Raw genomic sequence first — 12,574 nt, forward strand, 5'->3', positions numbered from 1 at the left:
GCATCTTTTTCTTTATTCTGGGCAAATCCTCTCCTAGAGAGCCTCCCCTCAGCTGTTCCTCCCCGAATCCCTGATTTTAAAAGCAAGAATTATCTGTTTTTATCTCAGGTAGTTGAATCTGAAATGAGAAAATGACACTTAAAAAATCTTAACTCATTTTCCCTGATGGATATGGCTTTTCTCTTCAAAATTATCAAACCACGTCTTTTCAAAAAGCAGGCAATGTGTTTCACACAGCTGACTCTGTCTCCTACAGCGATCTTTCAAGACATTACTCACAAGCAAGTGACCAAAGGAAACTAAAGTGGTTTCTGTATCCATTTGCAATTATTGACAAACAATTTCATAACGGAAAATGGAAATTACAGTCAAGTGCAATAAGCTGTTTATCCAAGATCTACCTGCTGGTGGCTCTTTTTCTCTTTTCTTTCAAGCAAAATACAAGCTATCATCGGAATGTATTTCTCCGGTTTATGATTTTTCTTGTCAGTATTTCCACCACCAACCCTGTTTCCCAACTCTGTTCGTTGGCAGGATTTGTATCCGACCCGGGTAAGTGGTGGAGACGGTAATATATTCTTGGGTATGGTGAGCCGCCCACGCCGCCAGGTTGGTGGGAAAGGATCACCCCTAAATAGCAAACAGGCCATTCCCACCCGCCACTCCGGGCGGGACGGGCTGGGAGGACTAGGAGGTTTGGGTTTCTGCAGTTGGCAGGTAGGTCTATTTTCACCCCCGCATCCTGGGTGCGCAGACACCCTCTGACCCCGGCTCTGCAGTTTGGGCCCCGGGGAAAACAATTCCATCAAGAGTGGGGGTGCCGCCTTGCGCAGTTGGGTGACTCGCAGGTCCCTCTGTATTTCATTTGGATTAAAGGGACCTGTCAGATAGAGGGTTTGGGGGTGGGTGTATGAGAGAGGGAGAGAGGGAGGGAGGGAGGGGGGAGGGGGGAGGGGGAGGGGGAAGGGAGGGAGGGGCCAACCCTCGCCCCCTGGTGTTATATTTTCGCCAATTGTACGAACCTCGAGGGATCTCGGATCTTGGCTGAGCAGACGGACTGGCTCTCGGCAGGCTCCGAAGGTCCTCTACCTCCACCTCCCTCTCAGCCCGCAGCCACTCTCCCGGCCCCCGTTCCCCTCCTCCCGGCTGCTCTTCCTTTTTCTTCTCAGTCCCTTCGGCCTTTGAACCCGGGCTCCCGCTAGAGCCCAGGATCTCGGGAGAAGTACCTAGTGACTCCTGCCTTTGCCACGCTGCCCCAGTCCCCGGGCGCGCCCGGAATCCAGCCTCCGCCCCGCCGCACCTGGCCGCCCCGAGCGCCCACGCCCCGAGCGCATCTGCCCGAAACTGGGGCCCGCTGGCCGCAGGTGCTCCGGAGGAGCTGTCAGGAGCATCTGCCTTTGTTTCTTAAACTCAAGATCCTCAAAACCATCCCTCCCCTCCCCTCCCCCAACAGGACAGGGAACTCCAGTGTTTTCCCGAAAGCCTCAAAAGGGAGGCGCGGAAATCCCAGCCTCGCCGCGCTCACTCGGAGAACGCAAACTCCTGGCAGGCATACGCCGTGCGGGGATGCGGGGTCTCCACAACCCTCAAGCCGCCGGGCTCCTCCCGCGACCCCCACCTTCCCTGGAGCCTGGTGATACATTCATCACCCAGCCCACACTCGGGAAGACCGGGGTTACCCCAACGCATCCCAGAAGACTCCAACTTTAGAAATACCACCCGTTAGATTCGCAGAACGGAGGTACCTCATCATCCCCGCGGGCAAGTCCGATTCCGCCAGGGCAGGTCCAGGAGGTCGCCGGGGCACGCCCGCCGAGGAAGGGCGCCTGAAACGTGCCGCCCCGCTCTCCTGGCGAGCAGCCTGGGCGCCGGCCCCCTCCCCTCGCCCGTCAGTCTCCCATTCGCCCGCTAAACTTTTGGGGGATCACATCTCCAAGCCTTGCGAGTTCCGAGCTAAGCCTCCCCCTTTTGTGAACCTCTTCACTGGAATGTAATCATGGGAAGACAAGAGGGGTGGCTGCCTTGTTCTTTGCAACGTAAAATCAACAGACACCCAATCAAGCTCCAATGCCCGGTCAACCCTCGCCCCCTGGTGCCTCCTTCCCCACGCCCCCCATTCCATCACCTCTGCCCGCCAGTTCTCCCCCGGACTCTGGGTGCGCAGGCCATGGGACTGTGCCCAGGGAAAGCTCCTCTCTAAAGTGGTCTGAGAGGGGTCGGTGCACCTGGCTGGCCGTCCACGGAACGGTTTTAGAGAGGAAAACGGAAAGAGGGGTAAATTCGGAGGATTCTCCTTTTTCCTCCAGCACAGCGTTTCGGGGCAGCTGGGGTGGGAGCTTTTTCCCTGTGGTTCGGCACTTGCTTTCCTCTCTCCCTCGTTCTGCCGCTCGGCGAGTCTTACCCTGCTCCCCGCAGAGGGCGCGGTGAGGAAGCGGGCGGGGGACCGCAGCTCCATGTCCGCGCCGCCGCCGCCGCGCAAGGCGAGCACCGCGGCGCACTTGTGGCTGGTCTGGGGCTGAGGGGCTGAGCTGGACCGGCGGGCGCCAAGTGTCTTCCATGTGAATAACAAATACTCCCACCCGCCGCCGCGATTGGTCTGCGCGCGGCGCCTCCAATCCTCCGCCCGCGGCCATTCACCCGGTGCGGCGCGGGGAGCCGCGGCCAGGATCGCCCCCCGAGTCGCCAATCGCTTCGCGCCAACCAGTCACCTCGGGAGCTGGAGGAGGAACCCCGAGGGGCGGGAGGCCCCGGATTTCGGGGTCACCGAGCTGCCCCGGCGCGGCAGGGAGGAGGACGCTCGCCCGGCGGAGTCCCCTCCGCGCTACATCACTCAGCCCTCGGCGACGTGGGGACCAGAAATGTCAACAGTTCTGACTTTAAAATCACCCCACCCGCCTACAGAAAAGGGAGGACCCAAAGTCGGCGGGAGGGGAAGGAGTGGCGGGGAGGGGGCGGGGAGGGGGAATGTGGCTGGGAAGGAGCTGAGCCGCTCAGACTGCCCGCCCAGCCCGGACCCGCGGGGGCAGGCGCCGCACGAGGCCACCCACCCGGAGCGCGCTGTCGAGGCCGCGAGCCCAACTCCTTCACGAGCACAGCTCCGAAAGGGTCCCCGTGAAGAAGACATAGCTGAGGGCAAGTGTCCCGCCACCCGTTTTCTTTTCGGGGATGTTCCAAGTCGAGCCCGTCGGTCGCGCGGTTCCCTTTAAAGTTTGCCCCCGTCGCGCCCGCGGTTCAGCCATTCGTCCGGGGGAGACCCTCGACCTCGTGACTCGGGGGACCCCTTTCACAGAGCTCTCGGCACTCGGGGTGGACCCGAGGCAGTCCCGCTCGGGCAGGGCACGCAAGGGACGCAGTCGGTCGCGGTGACCGGCTTGCACTGAGCTGTTCAAGGAGCCGCAGGCGCGCGCAGGAACTCCTGCGGACTCGCGCTACGCCGCCGCTCCGAGTCTGAGGGAAACCTGGGGATTCCCTTCGCCTCCAGCTAATGGAAACCCTCCGGGCTTTTGACTAGAATCATTCCGCAGCCCTCCCCGCGAGTTACAGCCCAGGCAACCCGCACCTGCCCCGGCGAGAGCCAGGGAGCGCCCCGCCTCCCGGCGCAAGGGCAGCCGTGGCCGGCCTTGTGTTGGTGAGAAAGTTCCATCTAGAGGCGGCCGCGCGCTACTGCAAGGCGCGGGGCGGGCCCGGGAGCCGGGATACCTCTCCCCTTCTCCCAGATGGAGTGGGAGCGCGCCGGGAGACAAGGACAGACAGCCCTGGGGAGAGGATGGAGAAGGGAAGACAGACCCCTCACAAGGCAAGTCCTCTTTACCCTTTCCGCATCTCTGCAACGAACTTCAACTGCCTAAGCATCGTGAACTTCGTAAAGCGTCACAGCAGTATCTCGCACTATCCTGTACACTGCTTCTCCTGTTTGGGCTTTTTTAAAAAAAGAATTTTTATGAGTTTATTTGAGCCAAACTGTCGACAATTGCCAGGAAGCAGAATCTCAACGGATTGGGATAATGCTCCAGAGAATGGCAGTTCTTCACCTTGTTTTATACATTACAATCAAGGAAGGAGACATAAGTGGGCTACAGGAAATCCATTAGTGATAGATTAGGGAGGCGGGAGAAAGCAAAGAGGGGAAACCTCTGGGACTGGATAAGAAGTTAAATGATAGACATATACTTCTTTTACTTATGTGGGTACAGGATAGTTAACAGTCAACAATTAACATGATAACAATAACAATGAAAGAATTTATAGCAGGGGTCCTCAAACTTTTTAAACAGGGGGCCAGTTCACTGTCCCTCAGACCATTGGAGGGCCAGACTATAGTTTAAAAAAAAACACTATGAACAAATTCCTATGCGCACTGCGGGCCCGGGACGAGTCAGCTGCTAAGCAGGAGGCCCGCGGGCCGTAGTTTGAGGATACCTGATTATAGTCTCTGTCCTGGAGCCCAGATGAATTTGGTTGTGCCCTGAGAAGTCTGGAAAAGGGGAAGTTACAAGTTACCCTGACATTAGATGCAAAAAGACAATAGGCTCAGTTAAGGTAAAGACTGACCTTTATCAGGGAAGATACTGGTCTAGGACATGACTACCACTATAAACTGCTTTTAGTTTAAGTTTTAATTTTAGACCATCCTTTGTGGTTACTTTAGGTCTTTGAGTTTGCAAAACTGCCATGCAGGCCTTCCCTGAGCTAGTCAAGTTAATACTAGTATGTGGCCTTTTTTTTTTGTCCACACTTCCCCCTTTTGGTCATAAATCAATCCAAAGTATGCATTGATGACCAACAGTTTGGTTGGATTCTCACACCAACTCTGTGAGGTGATCAAAATGATTGAGTCCACTCTACAGATGAAGAAGGAAAGAGACTTTGAGACACAGCTGAAATGTGTCAGAAATCAGAGCTGCCGACTTCCAAACCCCAAGAGCCCTTCCTCCCTGGGGTTGTAGCTTTTCCCCAGGCTGCCATTAATGTGTGAGGTTTCCATTGAGGAGATAGTCCTCACTTTCCTAGTTTCATAAAGCCACTCTCGCCCTTTGACACAGGAAAACCTACAGGTTTCCAGCCCAGGGAACTCTACCTTTTTCATTCCCTTCTCTTCTACATTAGGGGCTTTTTGATTGTAGAATCATTGTTTTATGGCCACAACCACCTAGAGGTAGTTTGGACAGATAAAAATAGGCTGGGTCCCCTGTCCTCAAGTCCCTGTTTAGGGAATCTCCATTCACTGTGAATGAACAGCACAGCCTTGATGGGGGTGACCAGCGGGCATGCAGCCTGGAGCAGGGAAGGTGCAAAGACAGGAGAACCCCTAACTGATACAAAGACAGGGCTTAGTGGCCTCATTGGTCACACGTCTATACATGAAGCTTGGGGACTTTCTTGCCAACAGAAAGAGCTCCCTCCCTGTCCCCCAGAAGTGTGTAGGCAAGTTCAACAGCCTGGTTTCTATGGTAGACAGCTCACCCCATGCCACCCCAAAGGGCAGATTGGTGATGCCTATCTCAGAGGAAATATAGGTAACACGGGTATATGAGTAAGTCCCTCTAAACGCTTCACTGTGTGTGCATTAATACGCTTCACTGTGTGTGCATTAATACACTGGAGGGAATGAAGGAGAGGACAGGCAGAGCAAGCCTGAAAATGTCCTGAGCCCACAGAGCTGCTGACCACACCCTGGTCTTCAGGTCTCCTACAGGCCAGCTATGGGCCCACTAGGTGTTCTTGCCCCAGGGTGAGCAGGGAGGGCAGCACCCTGGCACTCTAGTGGGCCCATGTCAGTAATGAGGACAGCAGAGCTGGTTGTGGCTGGGGAGGCCTGACAAAGCTACGTGAGCTGCTCAGGGGAGCGATGCCTATCAAGCCTGGGTTTTCCTTTTCCTATTGATCATTACCTGTAGAGAACTGGTGTCCTACAGGCGCATCACTGCCTCTTCCGGTGCAGCCCCCTGAGAGGTGAGGAGAATTGATCTCTCCTAGGGAAAGTATAATTCTGATGTTTGGTTTTACATCATCTTTAACTCTTGAAACACAGAATGGGACCTCTCCCCACTCCTACATGGAATCTGGTCACTAGGGACTAGATCCATTTGATATATTCTGGACTATTTCCAAGGACTTTACCTAGTGGCCCCTGAGCAAGGGACATAAGCTTATACACAGGTTACAAACCATCCAGAATGATAGCAGCATCAGGGCATAGGAAGAGAGATATTTCCGTGTCTCATTGGTCCCTGTCAGTCATACATGAAAAAGGCACTAGGCTGGCCAACACCTATTCCTGCAGCTCCAATCTTATGGCTCTGCTGCAGCCTGTGTCAGAGGCGAGGGTCTGAAGCCCAGCCAGTCCAGATACGGGTGAACCCAGAATCCACCACCAGGTCTCTCCTTGGGCTACCACACTGCAATATGCAATGTAGCTTTGAAAGGTGTCTAACCTCATCATCTATTCCACCCCAAATATTTATACAAACCAAATATATTTCCTGGTGGTTAATCCTCCAAGAAGATTTGCCTATAGTCTTCTCATATTCAGTTGACTTGAAATATGAGAAGCTGCCCATGTGTTAGAAAATACAGAAAACAATGCCATATGTTTAGGGTCCATTTAACTCAAGCTGTTATATGTATTTCACACATGGAAATTCATGCCACAATTCCTGCTTTGGGGTAATCGTTAAGACTTGGAACTTTTGAAGGTTACTCACACAGGAGGAATACTGACAGCATGAAGCTCTCACATGGAGCAAAGCTGACAGGGGAATGTGGGAATGGGATTTGTTTCTTTTGCAAAATAAGACAATATTTTTCTTGCTAAGCCATCTGCAAGTGGTGGTAAGTGTACCATGTGAGTCTTACTCGGTTTATTAAGGCACTAGCTACTACTGAACGCAAGAGTGGGCATATGAGACTGACAAACAGGACCAATGGGTCCATGACAGCACTGTGCCACTCACCCCCAGTCAGCTCACACTTCTATGTGCAGGAGTCATGGCAAGGATTTCCTGAAAGGGAACATATGGCACAGTGTACATGCATTCCCACTGGTTTCGTTTGGGTTCTCCCAGAAGTAGAGCCTAAGACGAGAATTCAAGAGCGGGTAGTTTATCGAAAAGGTGAAGAAAGCCCCAGTAGTCGGATGGAGAAGTGAGCCAATAAAGAGTGTACTATCAAGTCAGCTGCCACTGTGGGCACCCAGAGCTTAACCCAGTGGAGAACTCACTCAGGAATCCAGGTAGAACACACCACAGAGTTGCCCTAACCTAAGGGTGAGGGAGCTGAGATAGCTAGACACCCATGCTTTCAGTTGGTAAGAACTGCTTCCAGGTGGCTAATTTTCCAGCAGTTCCAGCCTCCCATATCCACATACCAATGCTTAGCAGCATTTATGCACCCAGAGGCATAGGGCCATGTCCATGCCTTCCCAAGCCCAACCCTCCCTACATCCGGCATAGTCTGGCCCAAGAGAAGGAGGAGAAGATAATGCAGTTCTCCATATCCCTGTGGTGTTTGCCTCCTCCCTGATAGCCACTTGCTGGGACCAGGGACATCTTCAACCCAGGAGACTATACGGATGAGAAAATACTTGCTTTTCACTTTTTTTTTTATATGACCTCTTTCAAGTTTCAAAATATATATATTCTTTTTAACTAGTTACCCAGAAAGAAGAAATTATGCTTCCTAGCACTGCAACACACTCATTATTTCTTCTCTACCCATCCTTCCTAGACCAGCTCAGTTCGATCTTTTCCTCAAAACCCTTCCCAAACTTTAAAGCACCCTAACATGACCTACACAACTGAGCTATTGGTTATTTATATTCTTACTAGAGGCCTGGTACACGAATTCATGCATGGGTGGGGTACGGCCAGCCCACCTCGATCCGGAGAGCCAGCCAGAGGGAGGGGATGCAGGAGGTTGGGGGAGGAGGGGTCCTGGGGAGAGGGGCTTTGGGCCATTGGCCAGCCCCACCCCCTAGTCAAACTCCCAGTCGAAATCCCAGTCGAGGGGACAATTTGCATATTAGCCTTTTATTATATAGGATATTTTCTCCTTACTGCACATCTGTCTGGACTGTATTGTCTTATGTTTTAGTATCAATGACTTCATTTGGGTTCCTGGGCATATAGTAAGTAATCCTGAGTTACTTGACCGTTAACCTTAGAAAGAATCAAATAGCCACACCACCACCTCCATTACCACCCATCACACACACAACTTAGCTCCCTCCAAGGCTAAAAGATGACACTAGAGAAAGCTTAATATATATCATATTTATTAATCACTTTGTAAAAATTGCTGTGTGTAACTCAATCCCTAATGTGACTTTGACTTACATATTTCAGTTCTTTAATATTAAATAGTTTTTACACCTACAAAGTTTTTAAACCTTACTCTTTAATTATTTGTTAGATTTTTTAATCTGAATCTCAGAAACTTGTGTTCTTGTAAAAAAAAAATACTTAAAACAGTGTTTAGCAAGTAGAAAGAATGTGTTAGCAACTAGTTTCTATTGTCCAGAAAACAGTTTGTATTACATTTCATCTGGGCTTAAATTCGTAACAAAAACTTCCTGTGATAACCTTGATGCTGTCAGAAATGAGCATGAGTTCATGAGACTTCCAGTGACAGTTTATGTTTGTTTGTTTGGCTATTTGTCATCAACTGACCAGGTATACAGATGAATATGAAATCAATAATGAGTCCAGATAAGCTATTTGATTCTTTCCAAGATTAATAATCAAGTAACTCATGATCACTTACTTGACACAGGGAACAAAATAAAGGCACCACCACTACATCAGACAATTATACAGTCCAGCCTTTGTAATAAAATAGATAAAATTCAGGAAATAAATCACTGACAGCTAAATTATATTTAGTTCAGAATGGGGTGCTGTAGGAATTTTGGAAGGTTTTGAGAAGATACGGCCAACCTGGTCTTAGAAGAATGGGTAGAGAAGAAATCATGAATATGTTCAGTGCTTGTGGGAATCACAGCCTTCCCTTCCCATGTAGTTCAAAAGAATCTTACTAAACTATCATTTCCTAGGTCCCAAATGTGGCTTATGATATGCAAATCATGAACCCACCTAGGTGTACTGAAAGACAAAAAGAACCCTGTTAATGGAAGAGTTAACTTAAAAGGTGCTGTACTAGAGGCTGGCTGGTGTGGCTCAGTTGGATGAGCATTATCTCATGCATCAGGAGGTGGCAGATTCCATTCCAGCCGTCAGGGCACATGACCAGAGTACAGGCTCCATCCCCAGTAGGGGAAGTACAGGAGACAGCTGATGGATATTTCTCATGGATGTTTCTATCCCTCTCCCTTTCTCTCTCTGAAATAAATAAATAAATAAATAAATAAATAAATAAATAAATAAATAAATAAATAAGGTGGTGCACTAGGTATTTACTTCTGTGTAGCAAATTACCCCAAAACTGTGCAGTTTTAAAAAGCACACATTTATTATCCCACAATTTTTATTGGTCAGGAATCCTGACTTTCCTAGGTCTCCAGCTCAGGTTCTTCGACAAGGCAGCAGAGTGTTGGCTGGGGTCTCAGCATCTGAAGACTTGGCTGGGACAGGATCTGCCTTTCAGCTCTCTTAGTGGTGGTTGGCAGGATTTAGTTCCTCACAGTTTGTTGAATTGAGAGCTTCAGTTCCTTGCTGGCTATTGCCCAGAGGCCACCCCTAATTCCTTGCCATGTGACCTCTCTATAAGGCTATTGACAACATGCAACTGGTTCCAACAGACTGAGCAAGTGAGAGAAAGCAGGAGAATGCCAGCAAGATGGAAGTCATAGTCTTCTGTAACCAAATCTTGGAAGTGGCATCCATCATATGTGCCATATTCTATTCATTAGAAATGAGTCATAGGTTCAGTCTCAACTCAGGGAAAGGAGGCAATTACACAAGGGCATGAATTCCAGGAGGCGGGGATCTTGGAGGCCATCTGAGAAGCCTGCCTCCCACAGGTGGTCTGCAGTTGTTGCTCTGAAGATCCTATTACATGGGGGCCTGCAGGGCTTTCGCCATGCATGTCTATAGGTCCATGAGGCACTGAGAGCTGTTGTTAAGCAAGAAACAGCACCTACCATTTATAAAATAAACTTCAACTGACAAATGTTAATATATTATTGCTTTTAATATATTTTCTTTCTGGGGCAAAGAAACAGCAATGGGCAGGGATTCCATTGCTTTTCAACAGGCTTTGAATTCCTCCTTTTACTTCTGGATGGTCACAAAGCACTCGGGATTTCTCCTGCCCTTCCCTAATAACAAGCAGTCTTGTTTTCTTTTTTCTTCTCCTTTTCCTCTTTCTTTGTCACTTCTTTCATATTCAAATACTAAATGGTAACTTCATTGGAGAGAAGAAGAGTGTAAGAGATGATCTTCGTTTGGAAGAGTTACTGCACTTCTTAATTTTTTCCCCCATTTCCAGCTGAGAGGAGGGGGGAGAAGCAGAAATGGAAGCACAGAGGGAAGGAAGGAAGGAAGGAAGGAAGGAAGGAAGGAAGGAAGGAAGGAAGGAAGGAAGGAAGGAAGGAAGGAAAGAGGGAAGGAAGGAAGGAAGGAAGGAAAGAGGGAAGGAAGGAGAGAGAGGAGGGGAAATGAAGGTTCTGGGGAAAACTGTAGGCATCTGTGTTTTTATTGCCTTAAATTAGAAGTGAGAGATGAGTCCCCAAGCTTACTTCTCTGAGATAGAGAAGCAGAATCCAGGAGGATTTCCAGGGGCAAGTTATGGGTGAAGTTTTTTGAGGAGGAAAGGAAGTGGTGGTAGAGGTGGGTGTGTGCCCTGACTGGAAAGCTTGGGGCTGCAGACTGGAGGGCTTTTCTGCAGCTATAGGGAGCAGAGAGACCATGGCAGTGGGCCTAGGAAGGGCAGGAGAGGGAACTGTGCCAACAGCAGCTGGTGGGCAGGGACAGGCCCAGATAAGGGCATATAAAAAGTGAGAACATGCGGACCCTGGTCAGGTAGTTCAATTTGCCAAGGTTGCAAGTTTGATCCCTGGTCAGGGCACATACAAGAATCAATCAATGAATGCATAAATAAGTGGAACAACAGATCTCTCTCTCTCTTTTGTCATTAAAAATAAAGAAAGAAATTTTAAATGAGAACATAAACAAGAGATAGAGAAGGAATAATTTTTCCCCAAGAAATTTAATGGTTACTCAGAACTGGAAGGGGTGTTTAGACTGGCCCATGGAAAGTCCACATCTGTATATCCTGGGTCAGCCCATTTTCCTCTCCTTTTCTTCTGTACCTTTATCTCTTACATTTATCTCCTAATTCTATCCTTTCTCTGTCTACTTTCCTTTCTTCCTATCTTTCTCCCTTTCTTTCAGTCCTCACTCTTTAACTGACCTTACTACAGAATAGAAGTATATTTGTTATATGTTATACTTCTAGAATAGAATTTCCTGTTTCCTGTTCTAAGTTTAAAAAAAACTTAACTAATTGCTATTTGTTTCAAATCCCTAGGTTTTAACTTCATCATTTTTAATTTATGTGACCCTCAATAGATATTTTTCCCTTCTCTGACCCTTGATAGAAAAAAAAATTTTATGTTCCTACTATAATGGTAGGGTTGAGTCTCTATAATGTACTTGGCTATAAAATAGTACTCTTGTTAGTAAATTCTTCTTTGATGAAAGGGTCATTTTTTAAACGTCCAAGTTTCCAATTAGAAATTATCATGACCTGTCAAATCTGAACTAAATTTAAAATCTTTGCATGTGACCTGTGAATTGAAGATTTCTTGCAGTAGAAAGAGAAACTTAACTTAAACTGGTTTCAGTAACCTGTATTGCAAATGTATTGTGATAGTCTGATGAATGACAGTAACGAATTTTATTGGCAGCAGTGAAAAAATAAAGATAATAAACAACTATTTGATCTCAGACTTTGAAAATAATTTTAAAAGCCTAGTTCTCAAAAGCCTAAAGTTAAACCTTTCACCTCAATTCTGACACTACTTTAACTGCATGGGTGTGGCCTCCAGCTGCTACACCCTGAGGTGTGATCCTATCACTGTCACCACTTAAGGAAGATGTGTCACAGCAGTGCCTTGACTAGGAAATCAACCTAGGATACCTCCCTGTCATTGGCTGGGCTCCAGCTGCCACAGGTGAGGAGGGGCCTCACCCTTCTCCACACCCTGCAAAGCCACAACATCCCCTCAAGTCAGTAAATGTTTCAGGTGCACCCAGTGTCCTACCATAAAGACATTAAATAGTTCACTGTGCTCAAGTCCAAGTGAATCAGGGGCTTTATAAACTCCCTGTGAAATAGACAACACTAGCACATCTTCATGAGAGCACTATGCCCAACCACCTGACAAGACTAGCCATTTTGCCAGCGTGGCTCCTTCTGAAGAATTGTTTTCAGACAAATGCCAACTCACACTTTCATTTCTGACCCTCAGATTATGTGTGTAAGGGCTAAGATTTTCTCTTGTTAAAGTTTGTAAGCGTTGGGAGCGAAAGCTCGACTCTTTCTTCTGTCAGTGCGGACCACCACTCTCACCTGGGCTTGCAGAGGACACACAGAGTAAGAAAACAAAACGGGAAAA

At 48.6% G+C, this 12,574-nt stretch overlaps 1 protein-coding gene across 7 annotated transcripts in view; it reads right to left on the bottom strand.

Moving 5' to 3' along the window:
• GRM8 (glutamate metabotropic receptor 8) overlaps window positions 1–3,127 on the bottom strand; it is a 774,265-nt gene extending 771,138 nt beyond the window's left edge. For 3 of the 7 annotated variants that reach the window (XM_080666919.1, XM_080666924.1, XM_080666925.1), the window contains exon 1: window positions 1,746–1,875. The gene's annotated coding sequence lies outside the window, so the exon portion shown is untranslated. Of the gene's footprint in view, window positions 1–1,022; window positions 1,225–1,745; window positions 1,876–2,125; window positions 2,241–2,401; window positions 2,513–3,047 lie in introns of those variants that run through there. The other 4 variants (XM_080666922.1, XM_080666923.1, XM_080666921.1 and 1 more) reach the window with 4 other exon arrangements.
• Between the last annotated feature and the right edge of the window lie 9,447 nt (window positions 3,128–12,574).

The sequence above is a fragment of the Plecotus auritus genome (assembly GCF_963455305.1).
Source record: "Plecotus auritus genome assembly, chromosome: 4".
NCBI lineage: Eukaryota > Metazoa > Chordata > Mammalia > Chiroptera > Vespertilionidae > Plecotus > Plecotus auritus.